Genomic DNA, 16,042 nt, shown 5'->3' with positions numbered 1-16,042 from the left:
GACCCCTTTGCCCCCACCGGCGGACACTGCCAAGTCCACTCATCAGGCAGAGTTTTAGGAGAATGATTTTAAAAACAAAGCTAGAAGCAGAAAATTTTCTCCTGAAACTGTGTATGTGCTTTGGCTAAATTGTTTTGTGCTGAAGAAACTTTTGAAAACCCACTTCCCAAAGAGCATTCTACTGCATTTGTCCCTGCCTGGGAGAAGCGATCTTATTTCCCTGAACCATGGCAGTGTGTCTCCTGGTTAATGCTGTGTCTCGGCTGCCAGACTTCCTCAGGCTGTGACCATGCTGATAGGTAATGATATCAAACTGCCACTTGGTGGCAGAGGTTAGATATCGTAATTACATTTCATGGTTCTTCTCTTCTCAAGGTGACTCTCAAGAACATCTCCTTCCTCCTTGTTAATTACCATACATATTTATAGTCAAATTAAAGATTCAAACTTAAACATTTATTCAATTACTCACTTCCACATCTAGCGAAATAAATAGTATGAAATCAATTCATTTCGCTGAGGTTCATGACAATTTAACACATTCGGTTTTTCTCTGGAATAAGCTGTCTCATACAGGGGTTAAATCATCAAACACCCCTGGGTGCCTTTTCAATGGTAACAGCACAGTAAGAACCTTTGAACTACTAAAAACAAATTGCTTCAGCTCACAGTCCACGAGGAATAGTCTCACTGCAATCACAGATTACATATTGTTTTTAGGACCCCAGTCTATAGACAGCGGGCCAAATCATGAGATCTCTACAGGGTCAGTCAAAGTACCATCCACTTCAATGTGTGCAAGTATAAACCGAATAAGGATAATAGGATTTGGCCCACTGAATGTAAATAAACAATGTTCTACTCACTGAAGCTCTGGCATGTCTATTTCACCAAGGTCTAATGCATTTCAGATCACCCCAATCTTCCCTGAGAAGCATCAGACTGCATTCCTCAGAGGTACTGCAATAGCTGTACCCCTATAGTCTAATCCTGCTGTCTTGTTGCAGACAGAATCCTAACTAACTTCAAACACCTTTGCCCAAGAAAGGAGTGAACAAAGACTGCAGGGTCTGGCCAAGGGTAAAACCTCCCTAATTACGAAATCATTCCCCAGGATACAAACAAGGATTTCTTATTTAATTCAATGGTAGCCACTCACACATACCCAAGGATAAAATTTGTCCCCTTCTGTCTCTGTCTCCTGTGAGTTTAGCACCTTTTCTTGTTTCAATCCTTTTTCAAAACCTTTAAAGGAGATGTAAAGAATCTAAAGAGGCCATTGCTTGAGAGAAAATTTAGCTTTAAATAAATGTACAGGAACTGAAAAAATTTCCATATCTTCAGGATTTCTACCAACTGATCTGGGTAAATTTAATGAACTCAGTTTATGCAAAATCCTGGGCACCGGGATCCCTTTCCTGTTCCCTTGAGGAGTTGATATAGCAGCTTTCTGTTCACTCCATTAAGCTCTTTGAATCCATGAGGCCAACCTGAGCAAACTGCATCAAGAACTTGGGGAAGAGCACTGATGCATTGCTTATAGATGGAGAGAATGCTTCAAATTAGTCAGAAATTAATGAAGTAGTATTTGGAGAAAGGCTATTTATAGTGCAGACATCTTTCTTCAGTTGAAGTTTCAGACAAGAAATTTTGGCCATGCTGCAGAAGCTGAAATTCAGGGCACAGTACATAAACAATAGGTATCTAACTTCAGAATCAAGCATTTTAACCATCTGAATAATGAAAATTTCCAACAATTACAGTTAGTGTTTTATTGAGTCAGGAAAAATCTTAATCTAGTAAAACCAACATAGGGAAAGATCTTAGCACAGATCTTCCCATAAACTTCAATTAACTGAACTTCATCTTTCCAATCCTCCAGGTTACCCATGTTGGCTCACTACATGCCCGTTTTGTTTCATCACACAACAGTGCTCTCTTTACAGAAGTCCATTTATCCTAATATTTTGAGCCTCTTCCTGACATAGTCCGTTAACCAGGAATCGAGAGAAAGAGAGTATATATATGGAATAAGTATTATTCCTAGTGAGGATTTGTAAAGTTCCATAAAGTGGTATAAAATTAATTGGAACTAGTGGAAGTTACACACACATCCCTCCCCACACACTCCCGGGATATACATGTATAAATGTGTAGACACGTGTGTGCTTGAGACTTCCACTAATTCCGGAACACTTTATGGAACTTTACAAATCCTCAATTGTAATTATTCCAGAGACTGAAATTACCATCTACCAAAATTCCATTAATTTACAACTCTGACACTTGAACGTTGCTTTTTCTGCCATCATGTTAATATTTTTCAAGCTCAAGTCACAGCTGTTAGAGTGGAGAAGCAAAGTTGCCATGAAGCAAGAGTATTTATAGCCTTTGATGAAATCTCCATTCACTTCTGCAAATGACCTAGGCACGTAGATTCCATGGCAACTTTGCCTGCACTTTGCCCAGCCCCTTCCACATTGCAAGAGAGCCCTTTTGCTCCTGTATTTTACTGAAACCTTAATGGGTCTAGAATTGCATCCTATGAATGTTGGTTCTGAAATGCCCTGTCAGTTTGGAGGAAACTGCAGCCCTCTCTTTTGCTTGGCTAGTGGGCCTAAGGTCTGGTCAAGAAGTGATTTCACTCTTAAAAATCCTACATCTTTAATTTATAATCTTTATATTTACAGAGGCTCCTGCAAATACATGTAGGATGACAGTAAAACCATTCTGAAATGCAATCTAAAATCCCTGCCTTGAAGCAATATTAGGTGAGAAGAATGAATTCAAGGAGGGAATTTGGCAGGAAAGAAATGATCTATTACATATTTCAAAGGCTCCCATCACTGTGGTGTTTAAGCACCTTTGATACATGGGGACAAGAATGGCCGTTCTAAATACTTATCCCCCAACAAAATTTTCAGGGGGAGTAGTTTTTAGGTACGGAGAAAGACAGGTATCCATACTCTAGGCAATGGTTCTCAACCAGGGGTACGTGTACCCCAGGTGTACTCAGATATCTTCCAGGGGTTACATCAACTCATCTAGATATTTACCCGGTTTTACAACAGGCTACATAAAAAGCATTAGTGAAGTCAGTACAAACTAAAATTTCACACAATGACTTGTTTATACTCCTCTATATACTATATATTGAAATGTAAGTATAATGATTCATTTTATAATTATATGGCAAAAATCAGAAAGTAAACAATTTGTCTTTAACAGTGTGCTGTGACACTTTTGTATTTGTTTCAGAGTAGCAGCTGTGTTAGTCTGTATCCACAAAAAGAACAGGAGGACTTGTGGCACCTTAGAGACTAACAAATTTATCTGAGCATAAGCTTTCGTGGGCTACAGCCCACTTCATCGGATGCATAGAATGGAACACATAGTAAGAAGATATATATATACATACACACATACAGAGAACATGAAAAGGTGGAGTAAGAGGCTAAGTAATTAAGATGAGCTATTATCAGCAGGAGAAAAAGCTTTTGTAGTGATAATCAAGATGGCCCTTTTGGACAGCTGACAAGAAGGTGTAAGGATACTTAACATGGGGAAATAGATTCAACATGTGTAATGACCCAGCCACTCCCAGTCTCTATTCAAACCCAGGTTAATGGTATCTAGTTTGCAGATTAATTCAAGCTCAGCAGTTTCTCGTTGGAGTCTGTTTTTGAAGCTTTTCTGCTACAAATAACTCAGTAACAGATTTAAAGGTGGCAATTTTGCAGGCCTGATTTTATAAGCAAGTAGTTTTTAAGTGAGGTGAAACTTAGGATATGCAAGACAGACTCCTAAAAGGGGTACAATACTCTGGAAAGGTGGAGAACCACTGCTATAGGGCCCATTGTGCCAGCAAAGGCACAATCACCTTCAGCCTCAAACATGAAGATGGTGTCACTAAAGGATAAAGTGGTGTCTGAAGTTCATGGAGGAGGAATCAGCCATTGCTGGTGACATTTTGCTGCTCCTAGAATCCTCAGCTGTACACATGGGAAAACAGACACTTAAAAAAACCCAACAATTTAGCTTCTTTGGCCCTTTCTTCATTAACGTTGCCTTTCCTAGAAGCCCATAGGCTCTCTCTATATAAAGTCCTCTGGAGTGTCTATCTGAAGGGTCTGTGGAATCAAGAACTCAAGGAATGAACTAAAATCCTCTCCCTGCTGGCCATGATGGGAAACCCAGGCAATGCAATTTGTGATTGTGCAACTGAACTTCCACTATCTCAGGTGTAAAGGAGCAAGCACTGACATCTCTGATCAGGGGAAACTGAAGCACAGCAATGTGAGTTAACTTCCCCCTCTTGAAGAAAAGGAGTACTTGTGGCATCGGAATGCATCCGATGAAGTGAGCTGTAGCTCACGAAAGTTTATGCTCAAATAAATTGGTTAGTCTCTAAGGTGCCACAAGTACTCCTTTTCTTTTTGCGGATACAGACTAACGCGGCTGCTACTCTTAAATCTTTCCCCTCTTGGTACCTCTGCTGAGCCTGACAGGATGAATTCATGTGAATCTCCAGGGTAATGATGCTGGGAGACAGTCCAGCAAATTTGCTGCCTAGAGGTTTAATTGCAGATTGAGCATTTATTGGGGTATGTTGCTTTAGTGGTTTAACTTCATTTATTAAATCTCGTTTAAGGCTTCAAGGCTGTAATGCCAAGAAATAAAAGTGGTGATTAGTAATGTAACTCATTTCCCAGGAGCTAATTACTGGCCAAACATAGTGAATTCCCATGCTGTGATGTTTATCCATCATTTTAATCTCTCCTCTCTAGTAAAGCACAGAATGCATGACACGGGAACTTGGAGAAGAAGGGGGGAAAAATCACCTGGGGGCTGTATATATGTACCACAGGTGAGCATGTGACTGCAGGCAACATTTTTTTGTATCCAATCATCATCATCACAGGAATTTAATATGTTCTAGAATTTGTAGGAGGAAAGATTTTACCAAAATAGCCCAATGTGCTGTAAGTCACACCTAAAGAATGTGTGTAATGACTTACAAAGCAATCCCAAGGAGCCGTCAGAACTCATCTCATGCTTAGTTGCTGGGTAAATCTGCATCAGTGAAGAAAACTGTAGAGTCTGGAACACACTGCAAACTCTACCTAGCTGTGGGGACCAGACTTTTACCAGTTTTGTACTTTATTTATTTACTATAGGTTACTGTGGCTTTGTTCTTCACTGACTTGCAACCCCTGATCTTGGCGACTTCCTGTTCTGTCACTTCTGAAACCCTCAGGGTACTGTGTACATTTATACAAAACAGCAATCGTGTGAGAAAATACAGCTATAAATAAATGGTTGTGAGCTGAAAGTTTCCACTTCTTCAGGTTCTCTGCAGGCTCAGATGTCTAACCTTAACAAGCTCTATGTACGCAAACGGAGTCCTGGGCCCTGAGAACAAAGCACTACATCTTTTTCCTTGGTGAACTCATTTTCAGGCATATTGAACATAAAGGTTTCAGAGTAGCAGCCATGTTAGTCTGTATTCGCAAAAAGAAAAGGAGTACTTGTGGCACCTTAGAGACTAAACAATTAATTTGAGCATAAGCTTTCATGAGCTTAAGCTTATGCTCAAATAAATTGTTTAGTCTCTCTAAGGTGCCACAAGTGCTCCTTTTCTTTTTGTGAACATAAAGGGTTCATCCCACCAATTTTCAGTAAGAACAGCAAGAAGAGCAGCTCCACTTTGTTCAGAAGTTGTACAAGCTACAGCACAAGTGAGGAAAAAAATGGAAACAACATTCAGGCATAAGTGATTGAAACAGTGCAAACGCTTTCTATAAACATAACGAGGAACAAAACAGAAGGGCAAGAGCAGACTTAGCATGACAGCACCACCAGGTACTGATGCAAGTCGGAAGCACCTGAGCACAAGTGAGTGGAGGGAGGTTTCACCAGTGTAATGGACAGTAAGCGGATTGAAACCAGACATCCATTATCACATATCATATGCAAAAAAAAACTTCCGCACAGTTAAATTATTAACATCAGGCCATACCCTGCTTTCTGTACCCAAGCTAAACTCCTGGAGAAGTGCATGAAGAGAAGGCACTCAATGAAACACTCACACAAGTGATGTTAAATAGACTACTTTTTATCATTCTGAAGAATGATAAATGTTATGGTGCAATTTACATTTTATGATATGTTTTAGTTAATTATTTTATTCTTCAGTATTCAGCATATCATCTGATAAGCCCTTCCATGTACTGAATTTTCATGGACTTCAATGGACTATGAGGCTTCTAAATGTTTTGAGCAAGTGTTATCTATGGGCTAGTCCAATTGATTAGAATCAGGACTGCTGGGTTCCGTTCCTAGCTCTGCCAAACTCCCATTGAGCCGCCCTACATAAATCAATAAGCCTCCCTATACCTCAGTTTACTCAGCTGTAAAATAGGGACAGGACCTCCCTCACAGAGGTATTGTCAGGATTAATTAATATTTGTGAATTTAGTTAAGATCCTCATGGGTATTCTGTAAGTATAAAGATACACAGAAACAGATTCAATATAGGATCCCACATATCTCACTCACAGATATCCTTTCTGCTTTATAGCTTTATGCCCATGAGCTCTTAGAGTCCAAATGACCACTTGATTTCCTTTGGCTATTCTACTAGTCTATATGGAGATTAAATTACAGTCTAATATACATTGCATTAAACTGGTTTCAGCACTCTGCAGAGGCGGTGATGTGAGAGAAATGAACAGATTACTTTTCATCATGGAACTCTGCCGTTCCCTCCTTCCTCTTCTCTCCCCGCTGCCCCCAACTACTTAACAGTACAAATCCTCTTATGGTATTACTTCTCCAAGAATTTTCTTCCTCCCAAATTGTCAGAGCAAGCAGCTAAGCAATGTGGATATGTGATGGTTCCAGTGTTAGATGCTGGCAGAAGCCTAAGAACATCTGAAGAGGAACATGAAACCCAGATTGGCCCAGCCCCCCGCATATTAAACTTTTGGTTCCCTCCAAATACTTGTCCGACTCCTTCCAAAAATCTTTTTGTAAAGTCACAAAGGGCTTGGGATTGTGTTGCTGCCAGGAAAATGCTTCAGCAGTTGTGTTTTCAGATGTAATTTAAACATAGAGGTCCAAATGTTGCTCTCAGCTACAACTCTAAGGCCACTCCATTGACCTCAGAGGAGCAGGGCAACAGTGCAACTTAAATCAAAATTTAGCCCAGATTCAAACAGTGAGTATATTTGCATCTTATTTCTAAAATTATAACTGTATACTGATGTTTCAGGTGACAAGAGATAATAAGGGGTACATCTGACTTTAACAGAACCTCAGGGACCTTGGTCTAAAAGTGGATCCCTTTGCATTGATGAGGCACTGAATCAAACGACAAGTACAGACCACTGGAAGTCAGGGCAACTGGAATTCATTCCCAGCTGTGCCACTGTGCCAGTTTGGGTCACAGATTACTTTTACACTTTATAAATGGGTAACTATCTCACAGTGGACTTGGTAAGATTAAAGTAATTGACATTAAGTACTGTTAGTTCCTTGTCTGAAAGGCAATTAGAAGAATTAATATGAACACCTTCCTTCCTTTGTAGAGCTGGACAAATATAGCAAAAAGGTTCCCACAAATATTCAACCTAATTCTTAAACAAATTTGCTCGGTGTTCATGCCCTCTCTGTAGTAATATTCCATAAATATTCTAATAATCAAGTTTCCTGGTAGGTATGTTCACAGAAGCAGTATATTTTAAGCAAATACTTACATGAAGCAAAATTTCACATTCACAAACCGTTGTAACAGAAATTTGATTCTGAAAGTTATGCTCACACACCCAGGGGATAAAAACATACCAAGTGACTTGTATGTCAATTCAAAACAGCTCAAATCTTGAATACTGAAATTTCACAATGAACTGCTCTCAAAGAAGTTAAAGGCCAAGAATTATTCACAGAAATTACAGAGTGAGTAATTTCAAAAACAGAAAAATTAAAAAAAAAAAAAATCCAAAAACAAATACACTCTGGTCTGCACCCAGACCACTTGTCAATGATGAAGCAAAATTTGTCTGATAAATTGAAATGCATGAGTTACTTACTTGTAGTTTACACTTAAAATTTCTAATTCCAGTGTGTTCCTGCACCAAATCCACAGCAAAGGGGAACACATGCGAAACAGAAAGCTGGCTCAGAAATGAACACAGGAAATCTTGCCATTGCTTTTCCTCTTACAAAAACAAAAAAGAACACAGCATATGCAAATGTCTTTGGCCTCAGACTAGGCCCCCCGTCAGGACCGACCCACACCAAAACCAAGTGTGAGAGAATAGAGCTGTTGGATTTTTCCTTTGAGATTTTTAAATCTATCCAATAAAAAGGGAGATGCAAAGGAGACCTCCCCATCTTGTCTGGCCAAAGGGATAACATGGGTTTTATTAACATGGTTCTGAGATCCCCTGGGCCTTTGTATTTATAGTCAAGAGCATTTTTGCCTCCCCACAGCCTTGTAAACCTTTATAAATTGCTTTAGTGAAAGATTCATGTTCATTGAAATGTCTACATTATTCTTAAGAAGTCTGTCAATACTTACCTACTAAAAACCTCCTTTCAGACACAGGAGGCACTTGTTTAAAGAGCAACTTTTCCTAACAACAGAACCACCCCACAAGCTGAGGCACCATGAGCATATCATCAAAAAAGTCCCAACAGCAGTCCAAGTATGGATTGCATCTCCTCTTCCAGCCCTCCTTGGATCAGAAATCAGCTGCACTGAGTCTCAGCTGAGCCTTGTGTCATGCCTGGAATTAGTGATCAGAACAGACCTGCCTTCTGATACCTCAACATGAGTGTGTAATCGTAATCTTTGGCTTCTCAGGGCAGAGCTACACTTAAAATGCAGTAGCGCTTCAGTGAATCATAGAATATCAGGGTTGGAAGGGACCTAGTCCAACCCCCGGCTCAAAGCAGGACCAATCCCCAATTAAATCATCCCAGCCAGGGCTTTGTCAAGCCTGACCTTAAAAACTTCTAAGGAAGGAGATTCTACCACCTCCCTAGGTAACGCATTCCAGTGTTTCACCACCCTCCTAGTGAAAAAGTTTTTCCTAATATCCAACCTAAACCTCCCCCACTGCAACTTGAGACCATTACTCCTTGTCCTGTCCTCTTCTACCACCGAGAATAGTCTAGAACCATCCTCTCTGGAACCGCCTCTCAGGTAGTTGAAAGCAGCTATCAAATCCCCCCTCATTCTTCTCTTCTGCAGACTAAACAATCCCAGTTCCCTCAGCCTCTCCTCATAAGTCATGTGTTCCAGACCCCTAATCAGACCAGATGAGGCCTCACCAATGTCGAATAGAGGGGGACGATCACGTCCCTCGATCTGCTCGCTATGCCCCTACTTATACATCCCAAAATGCCATTGGCCTTCTTGGCAACAAGGGCACACTGCTGACTCATATCCAGCTTCTCGTCCACTGTCACCCCTAGGTCCTTTTCCGCAGAACTGCTGCCTAGCCATTCGGTCCCTAGTCTGTAGCTGTGCATTGGGTTCTTCCGTCCTAAGTGCAGGACCCTGCACTTATCCTTATTGAACCTCATCAGATTTCTTTTGGCCCAATCCTCCAATTTGTCTAGATCCCTCTGTATCCTATCCCTGCCCTCCAGCGTATCTACCACTCCTCCCAGTTTAGCATCATCTGCAAATTTTCTGAGAGTGCAATCCACACCATCCTCCAGATCATTTATGAAGATATTGAACAAAACCGGCCCCAGGACCGACCCCTGGGGCACTCCACTTGACACCGGCTGCCAACTAGACATGGAGCCATTGATCACTACCCGTTGAGCCCGACAATCTAGCCAACTTTCTACCCACCTTATAGTGCATTCATCCAGCCCATACTACTTTAACTTGCTGACAAGAATACTGTGGGAGACCGTGTCAAAAGTTTTGCTAAAATCAAGAAACAATACATCCACTGCTTTCCCTTCATCCACAGAACCAGTAATCTCATCATAGAAGGCAATTAGATTAGTCAGGCATGACCTTCCCTTGGTGAATCCATGCTGACTGTTTCTGATCACTTTCCTCTCATGTAAGTGCTTCAGGATTGATTCTTTGAGGACCTGCTCCATGATTTTTCTGGGGACTGAGGTGAGGCTGACTGGCCTGTAGTTCCCAGGATCCTCCTCCTTCCCTTTTTTAAAGATTGGCACTACATTAGCCTTTTTCCAGTCATCTGGGACTTCCCCCGTTCGCCACGAGTTTTCAAAGATAATGGCCAATGGCTCTGCAATCACAGCCGCCAATTCCTTTAGCACCCTCAGATGCAACTCGTCCGGCCCCATGGACTTGTGCATGTCCAGCTTTTCTAAATAGTCTCTAACCACCTCTTTCTCCACAGAGGGCTGGCCATCTGTTCCCCATGTTGTGATGCCCAGCACAGCAGTCTGGGAGCTGACCTTGTTAGTGAAAACAGAGGCAAAAAAAGCATTGAGTACATTAGCTTTTTCCACATCCTCTGTCACTAGGTTGCCTCCCTCATTCATTAAGGGGCCCACACTTTCCTTGGCTTTCTTCTTGTTGCCAACATACCTGAAGAAACCCTTCTTGCTACTCTTGACATCTCTTGCTAGCTGCAGCTCCAGGTGCGATTTGGCCCTCCTGATTTCATTCCTACATGCCCGAACAATATTTTTATACTCTTCCCTGGTCATACGTCCAACCTTCCACTTCTTGTAAGCTTCTTTTTTATGTTTAAGATCTGCTAGGATTTCACCGTTAAGCCAAGCTGGTCGCCTGCCATATTTACTATTCTTTCTACACATCGGGATGGTTTGTCCCTGTAACCTCAACAGGGATTCCTTGAAATACAGCCAGCTCTCCTGGACTCTTTTCCCCTTCATGTTAGTCCCCCAGGGGATCCTACCCATCCGTTCCCTGAGGGAGTCGAAGTCTGCTTTTTTCGTATCCTGCTGCTTACCTTTCTTCCCTGTGTCAGGATCCTGAACTCAACCAACTCATAGTCACTGCCTCCCAGATTCCCATCCACTTTTGCTTCCCCTTCTAATTCTTCCCAGTTTGTGAGCAGCAGGTCAAGAAAAGCTCCCCCCCATTGGCTCCTCTAGCACTTGCACGAGGAAATTGTCCCCTACGCTTTCCAAAACCTTCCTGGATTGTCAATGCACTGCTGTATTGCTCTCCCAGCAGATATCAGGAAAATTAAAGTCACCCATGAGAACCAGGGCGTGTGATCTAGTAGCTTCTGCGAGCTCCCGGAAGAAAGCCTCATCCACCTCATCCCCCTGGTCCGGTGGTCTATAGCAGACTCCCACCACTACATCACTCTTGTTGCTCACACTTCTAAACTTAATCCAGAGACACTCAGGTTTTTCTGCAGTTTCGTACCGGAGCTCTGAGCAGTCATACTGCTCCCTTACATACAGTGCTACTCCCCCACCTTTTCTGCCCTGCCTGTCCTTCCTGAACAGTTTAGAACCATCCATGACAGTACTCCAGTCATGTGAGTTATCCCACCAAGTCTCTGTTATTCCAAACACGTCATAATTCCTTGACATCACCAGGACCTCCAGTTCTCCCTGCTTGTTTCCAAGGCTTTGTGCAGTCGTATATAAGCACTTGAGATAACCTGCTGATCGCCCCTCATTCTCAGTAGGAGGCAGGAGCCCACCCCTCGCAGACATTCCTGCCTGTGCTTCCTCCCGGTATCCCGCTTTCCCACTTACCTCAGGGCTTTGGTCTCCTTCCCCCGGTGAACCTAGTTTAAAGCCCTCCTCACTAGGTTAGCCAGCCTGCTTGCAAAGATGCTCTTCCCTCTCTTCGTAAGGTGGAGCCCGTCTCTGCCCAGCACTCCTCCTTCATGGAACACCATCCCATGGTCAAAGAATCAAAAGCCTTCTCTCCGACACCACCTGCGTAGCCATTCGTTGACTTCCACGATTCGACAGTCCCTACCCAGGCCTTTTCCTTCCACGGGGAGGATGGACGAGAACACCACTTGCACCTCAAACTCCTTTATCCTTCTTCCCAGAGCCACGTAGTCTGCAGTGATCCGCTCAAGGTCATTCTTGGCAGTATCATTGGTGCCCACGTGGAGAAGCAGGAAGGGGTAGCGATCCAAGGGCTTGATGAGTCTCGGCAGTCTCTCCGTCACATCGCGAATCTTAGCCCCCAGCAAGCAGCAGACTTCTCGGTTTTCCTGGTCAGGGCGGCAGATAGATGACTCAGTCCCCCGGAGGAGGGAGTCCCCGACCACCACCACCCGCCTCCTTCTCTTGGGAGTGGTGGTCGTGGAACCCCCCATCTCAGGACAGTGCATCTCATGCCTTCCAACCAGTGGAGTCTCCTTCTGCTTTCTCCCCCCAGACATATCATCTGGTCCACTCTCCGCAATGGTACCTGTGGAGAGAACATGAAAGCGGTTAGTTACCTGTGTCCGCGTTGCTGGAACCCAGACATTCCCCCTTCTTCTTCTGGAGGTCACATGTTGCCAAGCTTCTTCACTGGCCTCTTGGCTCCGCTGTGCAACCTGCTCTAAATCTTTAGAGCTTTGTGCCCATAGAAGCATATCCTGACTTTTGTCCAGAAAATCCTCCGTTTCTCGTATGCAACGCAGGGTCGTTATCTGAAGATGCAACTACGCCAACAAGAGAACTTCCCTCATTAGCATAGTTAAACCACCTCCACAAGAGGCAGTAGGTATGTCAACAGGAGAAGCCCTTTCGTTGACATATTGCTGACTACACCAGGAGTTAGGTCAGTATAACTGCATCATTCAGGGGTGTGGATTCTTCACAAACCTGAGCGATGTAGTTACACAGATGCAGAGTTTATAATGTAGACCTGGCCCCAGTTTCCAGTTACTTCTATTAATACAAATCTCTTTGAGAAGTGTTGTCAAATCCTTGGCCCACTAAATATATTTGGTCCCCATGCGGTATTCAGATTCTGCAGAATCTAGCTTTCATTTAAAAATAAATTTGCTATCCCTCATGGTTTCAAAAATAAATTTTTCAAATCTGACCTGAATGTAAACTGATGCAGTGTTGTCTCTCTGAGTCTGCAAACAGCCTGAAACACAGGTTGAGATGTGAATTCTCCCGAGACATGTAATGGCTAGAGGCCTGATATCTGAGGGGGGTGCACAGAAATAGACCAAGATGGGTCAGCAGAGGAGTTAGCTTCCAATATGGAACATAGGACTGGAAGGATGCCTGGGTTATCAAGTCCAGTCTCCTGTTATTGCAGGCAATTATCAACTAATCCCATTTGTAAACTTATCAAGCTCCTTCTTAAAACTAGTCAGGGTGGATAAAAGTTGATGATTTTCTTTAAAATGCAGACATTTTTTTTAAACTTAAATACATTTTTATTTGCAAAAATAAATGTATTTAAAATTACATCTGAAATTATGACAACCTATAAGACCACCTAAATTGACTATAATCTAGTAAAATCACTTATGTTTAAAAAAATACTCAAGCAGTATATGTTTGGTGCCAAAGTTTTGAAGAAAGTCATACCACTGAATTAGTGGAAGTCACTGGCTAAGCACCTAGAACAGAGTTTGTTGAAGTGATAAACTAGCTTTTGTCAGCATTAGCCTCTTCTGCAGATGCAGAGAGAATATTTTCTTCATCTGGTTCATTTGACTAGTTCAGTTTAGTGACTAGTTCATTCAAAGTTGAGAAAAACTGGGAGTTAAAACACAGAAAAGCTTGTTTTCCTTTTCTAATCAATGAATAAAAATTAACGGTGAAAGGATGAGCTCTACTAGTTGTAAAATCTGAAGGACATGGTGACCAGAAACAATCAGTTCAATTCACAAAGTACAGATAAACTTCCTTTGTTTAACAGACAAATTATTTTTTGTATTTAAAACTACTTTGCTAAACTTTATTGTCCAGCACATTTAAGGTAGTTATATTTAACTAACAACAAATTTTAAAATGCCGTTTTTATGCATTTTTAATTTAACTCCTATTTCCAACCAAATGCAGTTTGACACAAATCATGAATAAGAAGTTAATTATTTAATAAATGAGCAATGAGTCATTCACCATTTTCTAACATAAAAAAGTAATGTATGTTAAAATTCCTTAGCTTAGACATACAGACAGAACAAAGGCTAGAAGCAGGAGAAGCTATAAACAGCTTAAATAAACATGTATTGCTCCTGGTTAGCAAAAAGTAACACTAAATTTAATGCACAGGCTATATTTAGTTGCAAATCATCCTGTTTTAGTGGTTACCAACCAATGAGAATCAACCTTTCTTTAAAAAAAAACAACTAAAAAGTACAAATGCAAAACAAGATTGAAATTTATTGTGAAAATCAAGTTTTCGTGCTTGCCAGTTTAAATCATGTTGAAAATAGTTACTTTGCTTATCTCTACTAATCCTATTGAAAGGCTGTTTGAGAACCTCACTCCTCTGAGGGTTAGAAATCTTCTTCTAGTTTCCAGCCTAAATTTATTCATGATCAATTTATACCCACCTGTTCTTCTGCCAACACTGTCCTTTAGCTTAAATAGCTCTTCTCCCTCCCTGTTTACCCTCCCTCCACGAGGTATTTATAGAGAGAAGATTCCCCTTCAGACTTCATTTTGCTAAGCTAAACAAGCCAAGCTCTTTTAGTCTCCTCTTGCACAACACGCTCTCCATTTCCCATATCATTCTAATAACCCTTCTCTGAACCTGTTCCAGTTTTTATTCATCTTTCTTGAACATGCGTGATCAGAACTGAACACAGTATTCCCGAAGAGGTCTTACCAGTGCCTTTTACAATGGCATTAATACTTCTCTATCTATACCGGAAATACCCTACCTGATACATCCTAAGATCACATTTGCCATTTTCACAACTGCATTACATTGGTGGCTCACAGCCATTCCGTAATTGACTAATACACCCAAGACTTTCATACAATTACATATTTCAAAGTGTTATCACTTCAGGGCTAATGATGGGCATAGTTTTTCTCCTGATGAGAATTACAGAAGAAAATTTTATTAGAAACACAAGGATAAATACATTAACGTAGCTTTACAGGACAAAAACCATCTCAAAGCATGTCAGTCAGAAGGCACCTTCAAATTACACTAATGAAAACAGACCCAAAGACGAGCTCTGTGTACCATGAAAGCTTGTTACTTTCACCAACAGAAGTTGGTCCAATAAAATATATTACCTCACCCACCTTGATAAAACACAATGAAACATAACATTTTGGAATTATCATCTTTTCTCTCCATTCCTTGATTAAAATATTTTACCAGTACCATGTAGTTTATTAACATACACAGAAATATTTAATCTCTCTAAAATATCACCAAAACATTTCCCTACTGAAAATAGTTTAGAAGTTGATCTTCTCCAGGCAACAAAGTGCTGCAATTCCACTAGCATTCAAGCTACTTTCAAAAGGTAGAGAATATAGCTCTGCCTGTCTGAGACTCATCCTGAGCAGTTGAGCCTTTTTATGCCTAAAATAATTGCAAGAGCTGGAGGACTGTTGTGGTATCTCACTCTTAGTTAATTCTAAATATCACTGTGGAGAATGAGAGAGATATCTGTATTATTTCATATGAATTATCAGAGAAATGTAGTACTAGAAGGGACCTTGATAGGCCATCTACTCCAGTCTCCTGCACTGAGACAGAATTAAGTATTATCTATACCATCCCTGACAGGTATTTGTCTAACCTGTTCTTAAAAAGCTCCAGTGTTGGAGATTCCACAACCTTTCTAGCTAATTTTTTTTTCATGTATGTACCTCAGTTTACCTGCCTGATAGCTGTCTGACTACACAGAGTTAAATCAAAGGAGGCCGTTAGGAAAAAAAAAAACTAACAAGAAACTAAACATTGGCAGAGATAGGATGTCTCCATGGGAAGTACCAAGGGGCCTTATGGGAACAATAGGGGAGCTATTACTTGGGAGATGCCCACCTATCTGGCTACATCCACACAAACACATTTATTTTTTTCCAGGCTGCAGCCCAAATTCAAAAGAACTAACTTACTTAT

The sequence above is a fragment of the Lepidochelys olivacea genome (genome assembly GCF_965140295.1).
Source record: "Lepidochelys olivacea isolate rLepOli2 genome assembly, chromosome: 16".
Taxonomy (NCBI): Eukaryota; Metazoa; Chordata; order Testudines; family Cheloniidae; genus Lepidochelys; species Lepidochelys olivacea.
Note: the sequence above shows the minus strand (reverse complement) of the source record.